The sequence below is a fragment of the Pseudonaja textilis genome, chromosome 1 (assembly GCF_049901715.1).
Source record: "Pseudonaja textilis isolate UNSWEBS1 chromosome 1, rPseTex1.2, whole genome shotgun sequence".
Lineage (NCBI taxonomy): Eukaryota > Metazoa > Chordata > Lepidosauria > Squamata > Elapidae > Pseudonaja > Pseudonaja textilis.
In genome coordinates, this window is record NC_141990.1 from 112,793,942 (window position 1) to 112,808,714 (window position 14,773).

Here is a 14,773-nt window from a genome sequence, read left to right on the forward strand (position 1 = left end):
ACAAATAGTTGCATGGACAAGGGCTGCATTTGGCTTTGGCCTTATTGCTTCACATTCTCTTAGCAAAAAAGAGGCTCTGAGATGCCTCCAAAAATCTGAGAAGTGTTCAAAAAACACTTATTTCGCCTAAGACAAACAAATGGAAGACAAATGATCGATGGGTGGCTATAGAATTTAGGAGGGGAAATTGTAATATAGAGGAGAAGAGCAGAAAATTCTCATACAGATGTTCTACGATCTATCCTAGAAAGGTGAAGTAAAGTTGGGTGAGACTGTTTACTAGATCTTTTAGATTCCTATCTTTCTTATGTAGTTCAGACACCAGCCACTTCTTGGATGCTTATAGTCAAGATTTAAAAAAAAATGACAGAAAATGTGCAGAATACCCAAATGACAGAATGAAAGTAGAGTATGGGACTAAATGTACAATTTCTACTCCTATCTGATAATTTAACTATTAAATTTAAATAATGGGTTAAGTCTTCGGTCACCTATCCAAAAGGGGATGGAAAGGGGATTAATGACATCACATTGGCATATTCTGAGTTGTTATCCAACAATATACATTTTATTGCTCGCACAACTGATGGAGGAGAAAGCAAATTTAGAACTTCTTAAAAATACTGGTCAGGAGTATATTTTAGGAAGCACAGCAAGATAAGGTACAATCATGAAGGGTAATAAAATTATGATGCTGTGGAAAAAGAAAATAATATCTTTCTGCCTAATAGAAGCCATGCTCATTCAGTGGACCTGAATCACTGGAGATTCAGTCAGACAAAAGGAAATTCTTCATGCAGCACACTGCTAAAACGGGAACTTTAGTAATATGTCAGAAGAGTTTTTTGACTGGATTCATTCATTTCACTAATCCACTTTAATAAACCCCAAGGCTGGGATCATTCAATAAACTATAGCAGATCCAAAGATACCAGATTTTAAACAACTTTAAGTGGGAATTAAATAGGCTGAAGAAGATGAAAGTAAAGATAACTACTAATCTAGAATAGAATAATGTATTCTATTGATAACATTAAAAGCAGCATATTACTGAATTACAGTTGGATAAAACAACATGATGGTGCATTGTAGCAATGCCCTGTTTGTAGGCTTTCAAGGGGTGTTGAATTAACTATTAATTATTGAACCCAATGGAATTTTGATCTGATCCCATGGATCCTTCTTACAACTTATAATAAAATTATAGGATTTTTGGTAAGTAGAAAAATGTAATGGGAACACTGCCCTGAGAATTTATATCTTGAAAGACATATTCTGTTCAAAATAAATAAATGTGCCCCTAGAAGAGTATTCAGATCCTAACCTTACTCTTTCTTTCCTGTTTCTTTCTTTCTTTCCTATATTGCAATTTGGTTCTAAAATTCTTTCAATTGACCAAAAAGGAGAAGAAGAAGAAAAAAATCCAAAAGGCTCACCATTTTAAATCAATTGTATTATTCAAAACAACAAAGATTCTGTAGTACCTTAACGTAAAAGAACTGTAGAAAAATAGAAATAATAGTTGAGTTAAAAAAACAACAAACCATTCAACTCCCCTCCCCTATAATTTGATTAAAGCAGAAAGGTTTATTTTTCAATAATTTGTCTGTGCCCAGAGGCTACACTGGCTTGAACCTGGTTAGGAATCCAATTTTATCTTAAGGAAGAATTTACACTTTTGTTTTTACATTTGCTTATCTTTTGCCTGGATATGTGTGCTGTGATCTGATACTGAACAGTTTTATGAAAGCAAAAAGTTCATAATCTGTTCACTTTCTGCATTTCCTTTCCTTCTTATTTCCATATTTAGAATCCCTCCTTCTTGTGAAAATGTATCTGGAATCTAAGGCAATACACAATTTTATAAAGTGAGCTCTAATAAACTGGTTAATCTTGATGCAGTTGCAAGGTTTTGTTAAAAAAATGCATCCAGGGAGGTTTGATTAAACTAGGGATCTGTGGATTGCCTTTTTCTGTATCTTGTACAGAGGTGGATTTATAAACTGTACAGATGCAGATAGATAACTCAACAAGACATCCATAACAAAGTACATTTATTGGTTCATCAGGTATCCTCATAACTCACATTTGTGACAAAGTTCTTCTTTAATGACCAATCCTTTGTATATCTGCCTTGTAGTAAAAGATGGTTATCTCCTAACCCATCTCCTAGCGATAGAAAGCAGCTGCCATGAGTTAGTGAGTTAACCCTTCGAGTGTCAAATTAGTGACCAATTGGGATTATAGATGTGGCCACGTGACATGAACTACATTTCCCAGGATACCTTTAACTACATTTACCATGATGGGGACAGCTTTACCATTTAAGGGGACAGCTCATAATTCCTAAGTAACTATCCAGTTCCCATAGACTGGCTGGGACAGCACATGTCTGGTAGTGAACATGCTTCTAACATCAATCAATTAGGTTCCTGTGTTATGATGCAGAATGAGTGGCTCATCTATTTGTTATAAGGAAAAGGAATATCAGTTTGCCTCGGAGTAAAAATCCCCCTCAGTGCAGGAAAAATGCAATGACAGATGCAATGTTGTCTTCCTAATAGAAAAAGAAAATGAGAATATTGTCCATTTCTAGGACAGTCTAATTTTTAATTGGCCATTCTTCTCCAATGTCAGTGCAAACTAGAATTCATGAAGAGCTTCAGTTCCATAGCCTGTATTTCAACTGATATAAAAGCTTTATTTGGAATGGCAGACAATATATTGATTAATTTAATGGTGACCAAAGTCAAGTCAAAATCAGATATAACTCATAAAACTGTTAGGATCTTACTGTACTAATAATCTTTATTGTTGAATTGGGCCACATTTCTGCAAAAGGATATTATTTGTACAAATTCCTGTTCTGGCTGAATTGTTTTCTTTAAGTTTTAATGTCATTTTTTCATAGAAAGAAAGCAACATCATATCATTATCTTTCTCCTTGGACACAAAGATTTTACTCCTCTCCTAGCCAATCGGATTCCCCAGCAGATAGCTGGAATTTGACCTAGTTGAACAAAAGTGAAAGTGCTACAAAGAGGTAATAATTCAGTCTGACGAAAAGAACACTGGCCAATAGATCAGAAAGGAGTACTGTGGTTAGACCAGCTTTCTCCAACCTACTGCCTACAGTGCCCTCATCCTCTGTCAGCATGGGATATTGGCTTGAAATGATGGTTATTATTCATCCCACTTAAGAGAACATCTCCTTGGGAAAGATGAATGAAAGAAATGAGAACATACACCATGGCCAAAAGGATCAAACAGCTTCATTATCTTAGCTTGTTAAACCCAGAACATAAACATACATAGATAGAATTGAATCACAATACTGTAAGCTGCTGAATCTCTTCAGCCTAATATTTTTCAGTAATGAATGAAGCTTTGTTATATGAAATGTACAGGAACTTCTCAGGGAATGTAGATTTTGCATTTATCTTGCCCTCAGTCTGCAGTATTTTATCACTGATAAATGAAATTTGTTCACTGCTTTCAGCTTACATTCACATTAGTAAGTATGATAGTCTATAGAAGTCTATAGATTTGATTGAACAGGTGTGGCAAAATGCTACTGGCATAGTTTATAATAAATTGGTACCTAAATACTCTTCTCAAAATGTTTTGAGCAAACATTTTTACTATATATTTGTTAGCTATTGCACAAAAATAAAAAATTTACAAGCATTCAACTAACAATAACAAGGATGGTAACAGTCTATTGTCTGGATGGCCTATCCCCCCCCCCATTTTATACACACTTAACTGATGTGAATTGGTAAAAATCATTATGATTCCAGGTTCAGAATGTTCTTTTCTTAGAATTTGTTTGTGGCATTATATTTAGAAATTGCTATAGCTCTGGATCTACCAAAGAAAGAGAGTTATTTTTAGTAGGTATTTTCAACAATTCAGCAAAAATTTCGTATGTGATAATAGCATTGAATAGTTTCACCCTCAATACTGGAAATTGGAATATAAGGTATCTCAATGGTGACATCTTGTGGCTAAAACAGTACATAGATGCTCAAGTGCTTGCAGAGAATATTACTACTGTATTAACAGTACCGGTATTATCTGACAAATGGATTGACAGTTCTTAATCACAAGAATGTAAATCCATTTACCAAAATCAATCATACTAACTGAAATCCCATTTAAGTCAACATAACACAAGCTAACTTTGTTTAGGTAGTCTTTGACTTATGACCATTCATTTAACAACGGTTCTAAATTATGATGGCCATGAAAAAGTGACTTACCCGCCATCTTCAGGGTTATGACTGTTGCACCACCTCTGTAGTCATGTGATCACAATCTGGGTGCTTGGCAACTGGCTGGCATTTGTAAAGCTCTGTGAAGTGGTTATAGGAAGTGCTATTGCTACTGCTAAGTCCTGTATTTATTTGAGGGTTTTGTTCTACTGGCCTCCGTGGACAGTTCTCTGTGTCATATTGTATGCTGAATCTCCTCTGATGTTCTTAAAAAGATGGGTCTTGCAGTCCTTTTACTTTGTCCTCCAGTAAGAGGACAAACTTAGCATTTGCAATAGGAGTAACTAATTTACTCTTCCAGTTTGGAAACATAGCACTTATCTGATAAATCACCAGTGCTCGCCAATTGATGTCATTTTTTTTGGCAAGATTTGATTGTCCTGTTCCTCCTGCTGCTAAAGATCCTCACAAAACTCTTCTTGTTTGCTTTCTTGTTCACTTGCTTTGGTCCCAAAATGCCAGCTGCCTATGCTTTTTCTAAAGAGAGTTGGCTAAAACTGAAATCTGTATGTGTGAAGTCAGCCTTATATCAGTTATGAAAACAAAGATGTCTCTGAATTTTTTTTCTTCTGTTAGGTCAGTCATCCTTCTGACAGTGCTGGGACTACAATACACAAATGACTGCAAATTCTGGAATGTGTACAGCATTTCGTATCTTCTTCACAGTTAGTCCCTCCTACTGTTATATTCTGTGAGGCAGAATATATTTCTGGAGATTTTGCTATTTTCAGTCCTAATTAAGCAAAGTCCACAGTCCCCTTTGCAATGCTCACTGCATTCATGCAAGGAAACCATGACAAAGCTAGCAGAGCTTAGTGCCAAAAAAAAATAAAATCATATACAGGTAGTTTTCAACTTACAATCACAATTAAGCCCAAAATTTCTATTGCTAAGCGAGACAATTGTGAAATGAATTTTGCTCCATTTTACAACCTTTCTTGCCACAGTTGCCACTGCAGTTAGTAACGGAACAATTAACTAGGAGAATGGCTTGCCTTCAGACTTGTGGGTGCTCTATCGCTAGGTTTTTTTAAAAAAAAGAAAATAAACCATTCTCATTGTCTGAAATAGTATATTGAGCAGGGGGTTGGATTAGAGGACTTCCAAGGTCCGTTCAACTCTATTATTCTGTTATTCTGTAATCTGGCTTCCCCATTGTCTTTGCTTATCAGAAGATGATAAAATGTGATCACATGACTCTGGGACACTGCAACCATCATAAATATGAGTCAGTTGCCAAGCATCTGAATTTTGACAATGTGACTATGGGGATGCTGCAATGGTTGTGTGAAGAACAGTCACAGGTTCCCTTTTTCAATGCTGTTATAACTTTGGTCACTAAACAAACTGTTGTTAAGTCGAGGACTGCCTGTAGTTAAATCATTTTACACTTTTGGCTGCATGGTATCAAAAGGTGAACACTAAAGTGATCTTGTACAGTATATGTCTATTGGCCCTGAAACCCTGGTTGTATTCATTTCACATGCTTAGCCATGATGAATTTATCCATAGTTTAATCTAGCCCAACTTTTTGGGTCACATGACATGCTGATCCATAAACTAACCATATGGGCTGAGTTCATGCAGCACAAAATAAAATTTGGCTGCTCAATTTTGGCAGATTATGTAAACATAATCCTCTCTGCTCTATCAGTGAATTGGCTAATGGAGCCAAACAAATTGTTCTGCATTGTGTTCTGTGATGTTATTTATATAATGGGGATTTCAATCTAATAGTGTTATATCACCTTTTTAAAAAAAAAAATTAAAATAACAAAAACAACAAATAAAACCCATCTTTCAAATATACAGTGTGTCGGTTGGGTACATATATCTTGTGCATGTAATAATATTGGTATACATTTCTTATTAAGCTTACCTTCATATTATATTATAGTCAACATTATATATCCTCCTATATCATTATTACATTGTCATTAAGTTTTTATTTCAATTTCAAACTGTTCTTTAGGGCAAATTTGAAATCTTATGAAATTATATTCATATTAAAGCTTATCCAAAAATAATCAATTTTAGTATATCGTTATTAATACAATATCCTTTAATTTCTTACTCTATTTTCTAGCCATCCATAGAATAATTCCCAAAACTTATAGTACTCCTTTTCTTCTTGTTCTCTAATTGCTAATGTTAATCTACTCATTTCTGCACATTCCATTATTTTCTTAATCACCTCCTCCCCCATTGGAATTTTCTCATTTTTCCAATTTTGAGCAAATACAATTCTAGCTGCAGTTAGTACAATAATAATAAAATATGATATTTGATTACTATAGCTTCAGGCACAATACCCAATAAGAATATATTTTTCAAACCATGTGTGTATTTTGGTCCAATATCTTTTAGTTTTCGTGCATGTCCACCACATATGGTAATATGATCCAGGTATCTCATGGCACTTCCAACATTTCGCCGATTTATCTTTAAACATCTTTGGTAGTCTTGCCGGGGGTAGATGCCACCTGTAAAACATCTTATACAAATTCTCTTTGTAGGCTGTCGACATTGTTAATTTATAATTTCTAGTCCATAATTTCTGCCATTTATCCAAAACTATCCCATATCCAAAATTTTCCCTCAAGCAATCATCATTTCTTTAACCCGTTCTTCTTCTCGTTTCATTCCTAATAGATAACCATACAATTTTTAATCATTTTCTCTTCAGTACCTGTCAAGATTTTATCTAATTCAGTCAATTCTTGATAAAACCCATCTATCTTATTGTCTTTTTCATATCTAGAATGTATTTGCATATATGAATACCAATTCATATTTATCCCTTGTTCATCTAATTCTTGTCTTGTTTTGTGTTCACCCTTTTCATTTAAAACATCATATCTAACAATATGTTCCATTTTAAAACATTTGGATCAGTGGTGGGATTCAACATTTTTTATTACCGGTTCTGTGGGTGTGGCATGGCTTGCTGGGCGTGGCAGGGGAAGGGTACTGCAAAATCCCCATTCCCTCCCCACCCCACTAACCTGACTTTCAGCTCTGTTTTCCTCTTCAGGGCAACCAAAGAAGACCCAGCCAATCAGCTGGGATCGGGAGGCAGAGAATAGATGGGGGCGGGGCCAGTCAGAGGTGGCATTTACCGGTTCTCTAAACTACTCAAAATTTCTGCTACCGGTTCTCCAGAACTGGTCAGAACCTGCTGAATACCACCTCTGATTTGGATACACAAATGCCTCTGTTGTTGATAACCAGACTGGTATTTTCAAATAATATTGTTCCCTTATTTTCTCCCATGTTGACAATAAAGCATCTTTAATACAATGTCTCTGAAAATAACCATATGCCTTACTTTTCTTATACCATAAAAATGCTTGCCACCCCAATTATAAATCGTGGCCTTCCAATATTAACAGCCTAATGTTTCTTAGAGTAATCCATTCTTTCATTCACATCAATACATCAATCCACATCAATATAGTTCCCAATTGGGTAATCTAAAACCTCCTCTCATTCTAGTATCTTGTAACAATTTTAATTTAATCCTTGTCTTTTTCCCCTGCCATATATATTTCAACATCATTTTAAGTCCTCAAAATATTCTTTTCCTAACTTTATTGGAATTGTCTGGAATAAGTATAGTATTCGTGGTAATATATTCATTTTAATTGTCGATATTTTCTTTATCAAGGATAGTTGTAGATTTTTCCATTTGTCTAAATCTGTCGCAATCTGTTGTTTTCATCTATAATAGTTATCTTCCTTAAGTGTTCCACATCTTGCTGTCAGTGGTATCCCCAGGTATTTCACTTTAGTGTTATGCCACTTTGATGTGGATAATTATGGATATTAATTTTGTTTCAAATTGATTTCTATGACAGTTGATACAGCCATTTACAGCATTGAAAGTCAGCACAATATTAAGAGGGTGAGGCTGAGTGTTATAAAATATAATCACAAAGCCTTTTTTTCTCTTAAGTCATATCCAAAATGATGTCATCAATAAAAATAGGCAAACATCTTTGCTAATAAGATTAGTCTCTTATGTAAACTTTTTAGTGGAATAGGAATACATTTTAAATTTGTTATTAAAACATGTAGGGCAAAAATTCTTTTCTTCATAAGGAGACTCAAAACTCTTCACAACAAAAATATTGTCCTACAAAGTTGCGTGTACCTACATTTTAGGATGCTGAAGTCTGTTCTTATTATGTTTGTAATCATTATAATGCCAGTTCTTTTTTGCAGGACAAACCGTTAGGTTTGCAATTATTACCCTGAATTTTCTGATGGGGGAAACATGTATGCTATATTTTTGATTATGACATTATTTGAATTTTTCAAGTTTGGATTATTTAAGAGATGATTGCTTCATCTTGGACAGTTTGTTTTCAATAGCATGCACACTCTTGACAATAATTAGCTGAATGTTTTGAAGAATGCTCATATAATTTTGTTTTAAAGCTAAATTACATACTTTATGTTTTTCACTGTCCATGTCCTGTTTCATTTGGGCAACTGAAACCTAAGTCCATAACTGGCTGAGTTTATAGAAGATGAATTTTACACTTCCCTCAAATTGGGAAGTTTTAACTTCCCAGACTAGCCTACTTCTCTGGGATTCTGAGCCGTTTATCATCTGATCCCATGTAGTTTCTTCAAAATCAGCAGCAGGCCTTTAATAAAACAGTAGTTATTCCCACTAAAACGTGCACGGAGCCTCAGTACACAGGTTCCTTGCAATTTCCTTGAAAAGGTATTCCCCATTCCTTTCCTGCCACCTCGAATCTATGCAGTCCTTTATTGCAGAGCAAGCCCATTGAATTCATATTCAAATACTGGAATAGCAGTATTCCAGTATTTGAGGGGCTGCCACAAAGAAGAGGGGGTCAACTTATTTTCCAAAGTACTAGAAGGCAAGACAAGAAACAATGGATGGAAACTAATGGAGAGAAACAACCTGGAATTAAGGAGAAACTTCTTAACAGTGAGGACAATTAACAGCTTGCCTTCAGAAGTTGTAGGTGCTTCATCACTGGAGGTTTTTAAGAAAAGACTGGACAGCCACCTGTCTGAAATAGCATAGGGTCTCCTGCTTGAGTAGGGGGTTGGAGTAGAAGACCTCCAAGGGCCTTTTAGACCTCCAACCTCTATTCTGTTTGGGTCTTAGAAGGTATGCACTCGGCTCTGTTAATCACAGCCTAATTCTGGATAGTGTCAATAAAGGAGAATATTTGTAGTTCAGGGGTGATATGAAGGGTCCTTGGTGATCTCTGATCTTGCTGGTTTTCTTGCAGACATCTCATTACCCAAACTAGGCAACACTGTCAGTGCTAGTCAAGCTCCAGACTAGCATTGATAGTGAGCCATGGTGGCTCAGTGGTTAGAATGCAACACTGCCGGCTAATTCTTGGCAGTTCGAATCTCACCAGGCTCAAGGTTGATTTAGCCTTCCATCCTTCTGAGATTGGGAAAATGAGGACCTCCAACAATCTGTTGAAGGCAATATGCTGGCTCCATAAACAGTTTACAGAGGCTAGTGAAGCACTGTGAAGCAATATATAAGTGTTTATTGCTATTGCCGACTCGTTTGGGTAATAAAATGCCTGCAACAAAACCAGCAAGCTCAAGAGAGCACCAAGGACCCCTCTAAATAGTCTTCTAAGGAATATACTTCAGCGAGGAAACACAAGGGCTTCTGGATCTACAAATCACACCAACCCGGCGTGCAATTCAGGGGGTACAAGGGAAGCATAGCCGCTATTGTCCGCTCCTTATCCTCAGCCTCCTTCCCGAAGCGCCCTTTTACGCGTGTCAACGCCCCCATTGCAACGCTGGGCAGAAGCCGGAGGCTAGTCTTCCCACCAGCCAATAAGCACTCGGAATACTCAGCACGCTGCCCAATCCTGCGCTCCTTTGCTCCCGTGTCCTCCGCCGCCTCTGTGTTTCTCGCCACCCTCAGTGGCATTTGGAAGGTTGCAGCCGTGGCGGCTCTTCGGGTTGTCTCTGCCTCCTCCGCCTCCTCCCGTGGCCTCGTCCTGAACCGGCCCGGCGCCTTTCGGACTCATTGAGGATGAGTTTCCCGGCCCTCCAGCGCACGTCCTTCTGTAACCGTTCTAGCTCCTTCAACTAGCGACTGGTGAGGCAGTCCCGAAAAGGGAAAATTCATCGGGGGCGAGCGCGGGGAGACGGGTGGCCGGAGGAGGGCAGGTGCGGGGAGCGGGACTAGTGAGCGCACCTTCAAACAACCTCCCCACACGGAGGGGGCAGCATCTGCTTTTCACACCGATTTCCAGGCAGAAATCCGACAGGTGCAGAGTTTCCAAGTATGGGCAAGAAGAACTAGGTGTCCGGATTAAATTTCTGCACGTCACAGAGATATTAAAGCTGTGTGTGTGTGTGTGTGTGTGTGTGTATTGCTGATATCAATAGATCAGAAAGAGCAGAAGAGCCTGCAGTCGGTGCAAACGGTGAAAATGGCTGGAGAAAGATTAGTTAAGTATATAAAAGGAACGAGAGTTAAGTCTTGCCTCTTTTTCCTGGAGAATAAAACGGCATTTCCTTGGGTTACAGTAATGCATATCCAAAAATTATGGATCGTGGTAACAAAAAAAGGGCCCTGCCTTTGCATTTTCCTTTTTTTGGGCGGGGGAGTAGACTTTGTATTCTGCAGTTGCCCAAGAGCAGTATTGTCGTTCTCCTGATTCTGATCCTGACGTAAAATGACACTGTTTCGTGGGTTGCATATTGGGCAGCTTTTTCTTTGCACGATGGTTTGTCTTACTGTCAATGCTAAATACTACCTGACTCTGTAATGTTTCTGTTGCTGAGGTCAGGAGCTCCTGACTCTTTTTATCCTGACTGTAGCATGATTGCTACACATTAGCAGGTTGTTTATCTTGATAGAATGAATAGAGGAAATCCTACCTTGTGAGAAAGATATCTCATATGGAAATATTTCAACTTTAGAGTGATCAGTCACTTTATCAACCTTCGTGAGCTTAGTGATCTCCAGGTGTATTAGCTTTCATGCCCCTTAATCCTTAGATAGGATGGCTTTTAGAAATGAGTGTAAAATACTGAGAAACAAGGAAGTGTGTGTGTGTGTGTGTGTGTACGGAAATGTACTTGTCTGTGTGTCTATCCATCCATCATACGTAATTTAGCATTGACCATCTCACTTTCAAACATTGCTTAGGGTTTGTGTTTCTTTTATGCTGGTCTTGGTAATTTCTTGATTCTCTGTGGCATCCTCACTATTTTATTTGTTGTAATGTGGTTCTTTAGAATAAAATTTTGTATTTTATGGTTAGGAAACTAAGTGAATTATGTTCCAAACATGGTAGGCCAACTGTTGGTAGATAAGTACTAGTTAGCTGTAATTTGTTGGCTCTGAGCAAATATTTTAAAATGAATCCCAATTACAAGCCACAAGAATGTTTGATATGGGTTGAGTGACTGAAGCATTTTGATGGGCCTCTTTTTATACTTTTTCCCTCTGACATCAATAGTGTTAACAGTACTAGTACTGAGACGCTGGTAAAATTTATGAAATATATAACATTGGACATCTGTTAGTAGAAAAGGGAATGTAAATCAGGGATGTCCAACCTTGGCAACTTTAAGGTGTGTGGACTTCAACCAGCCAGCCAGCATAGCTGGCTAGGGAATTCTGGGAGTTGAAGTTCACACACCTTAAAGTTGCCAAGGTTGGACATCCCTGATGTAAAGGGATTTAGAGTTGGCCTTGGAAAGTATGAAAGAGCTATTAAATGGGGAAAGAAGGAACAAGCTATTAAGGAGATCCTTGGAGAAGTCAAAGAATGCTACACAGAGCTTCACAGTCCCCAAATTGAAAGATATTTGAAAAAGCTCAAAATAATTCTACACTGATTTTCTTTAATGTAAGATGGGATAGAGATAAATTTGGACTGGCTTTCAAGATTCTGTTATTATCCGCTACAGTAGTAAAGTACTATTCCTGCAGTATCTGTTTCTTGACCTGGCTTAGCTTGAATGGCTGATGTTGTCCGACACCCAGTCCTCATATAGTAACAAGTAACATTACCTATTAATAGAAATGCAATGTATTTTTTAAGGGAAGAAATCTCCTGAAGAGATCTGTCAATCCCCCCCAAAAAACTTCCAATGCATTCCACGGTTGTTTTATGTATTTATTTATGAGATTCATTTATCTCATCTTTCAAAAGCTCAAGATGGTGAGCTAACATTCAGTCAACAACCATGTGAGACAGGTTGGACTGAGGATGAATGACTGGTCCAAAGTCACCCAGTGAATTGTGGTTGAATATGCTCTTGACCCGAGGTTGGGTTTTGTTTTTTTTTGATGCCAGTCCAACACTTTAACTTTTAACAGCACACTTAGCTTTTGTACCATTGTATCATTTTGGAATAAAAAGGTGGCATGTAATAGCATGGTTGTCTGTCTGCATTGTGAAGAGTTCACACAGTTTTTCAGGTCTTATTTTTCTTTTCTAGGCCATGACTGTACTGTGACTAAATGTCCAAATGTTGACTTTGAAATTTACAAGGTTTTTTCCCCCCATTTTTCTCCTTTTATAAAAATCATGAAAATATCAAATGTTTGTTCATCGTTTTGTGACACTTTTTATTGCTTAACTGAATTTTGTCATTGCTCTTCCTTGTTTTTTTTCCTGAGTCATTACAACTATCCCTTACAAAATGCTCTTAACTGAGTTTCAGAACTGAGTTAATGTTTTTACAATGCTAGTTTCAGAACAGTGTTTGTCGCTCCTAAGAAACTAGTAAAATATTTATTTATTGGAGGTCTAAGTATATATTCCCATTAGTTTGTCCCCCTAGCCAAACCTTAAAATAAGACCCTACCTTTCTTATTTTAAATGAAAAGGAGATACAATTATATTCTCCAATAATATGAACTTACAATAAAATCTTAATGATTAAAAGTGAATGAATCTAAATGTTCTGTAGCAAAATAAAATAATGAGAAATTAGAAACAAGCAATACTATACTGTGAATACTTTAAATTGCATGCTTATCTAAAGTAAGTGAATTTTTATTATTTATTATTTTTATTTATTTCTTTAACTGGCATCTCAGACTAAATATGCAGTCTGAAGCAGCAAGGCTTTGATTTTTTTTTTTAAATCAAAAATTTATTCCTTCATGTTTTTTCTACAAAGTTTTTTTTAATCTGCCCATCTGCCAACAATTAACCACATAGCTTTAGAGAATCTTGTTTGTGATTTGGTTCTTTTCCTATAAAATACATGACTTAATCATTCTCTACTGCTATGGAATCAGAGATTGATGTCACTTTGCTAAAAGGTGTTATGAAGTTCATATTTGGAAAGTTGTAACTTGTGGTGTTGGCAACTACTTCAAATCTGAGTTGGGCCTGTTCTCTCAAATCCTGAGGATAAACTGTCTTGAAGGAAAGAGTTGCTATGGAACACTTGCTGCAAAGATATTACATACTAGAATTATATAAGGTTTTAAGGTACATAAGCCATTGTACCAGTAATTACTTTATTGGATAATTCAGTGTTCTGAGAGGCTTCTGGTACACACAGGCACTTGCATTGTTGCAAGCTACTTGGCATTCTATTAGTTGATTCATTTTAAATAGTCATGAGATTTGTTGCAGGTTTCTTTGTTCTGTGACAAAGAACTCTGTTCTCTTTCTATTGTTTGTAAACATGTCCAGAAAGGAGAAGTTAGAAATGTGTTTATATTTTATTGCATACTTGCTGATATTCTGAATGGTATATCTCTGAAATCTATGAGGTTAGAATACATTATGCTTTGGGGGTCACTTGGGGGTCAATTGTAATGCTTTTAGATTAAACACATTATTGTATTTCTAACATGGATATGATTAAATTTATTGCCATTCCTGTACTCCTATCTCCTTAAAAGAGAATCTTTCGTATAAAATTTACTTCATAATATGTTAAAAAGTTGTTCTGGTGTTTAAACATATTTTTAATTTATTTTTAATTCAATATAAAGACATTGAATATACTCATGGTTGAGCTTAGAATTTTAAATAGTGAAATACACCCCCAAAATGAGTTTTGGCTTATCTGTAGATTGGTTTATCTACAAATACAAGTAGTCCTGTTGAAGTGTCACTTGTTCATTTCAAAGGTAGGATGTGCTGCATGAGGGAGAGTTATGATGGGTCCTCATGCCTGAAGTTTCACAGCATCTCCATGGTCATGATTTGGTTTTTAATTATGACATTGCAGCATCCTGTTATAGATCACCATTTGCAACCTTTGCTGCCAGCTTCCAATAAGCAAAGTCAAGGAGGAAGCTGTCAGAAGGTGCAAATGCTAATCACATGACCCAAGGACGCTATGACCATGTGGGATTTGTACTGCTATGGAATCAGATTTATGTCACTCTGTGTGTGTGTGTGTGTGTGTGTGTGTGTGTGTGTGTGTGTATGTGTATGGTTTTAAAAACTACCCACATATTTTGAGTGTACTCATGGATAAAGGAAGGACTCACTGAA

The 14,773-nt window shown here is 36.7% G+C and overlaps 1 protein-coding gene across 2 annotated transcripts in view; it reads left to right on the forward strand.

Annotated features, from left to right (window-relative positions):
* The first annotated feature begins 10,183 nt into the window (after nt 1-10,183).
* Nucleotides 10,184-14,773, forward strand: part of IBTK (inhibitor of Bruton tyrosine kinase) — a 45,386-nt gene continuing 40,796 nt past the window's right edge. For both annotated transcript variants that reach the window (XM_026695111.2, XM_026695112.2), the window contains exon 1: nt 10,184-10,389. The gene's annotated coding sequence lies outside the window, so the exon portion shown is untranslated. The remainder of the gene's footprint in view (nt 10,390-14,773) is intronic.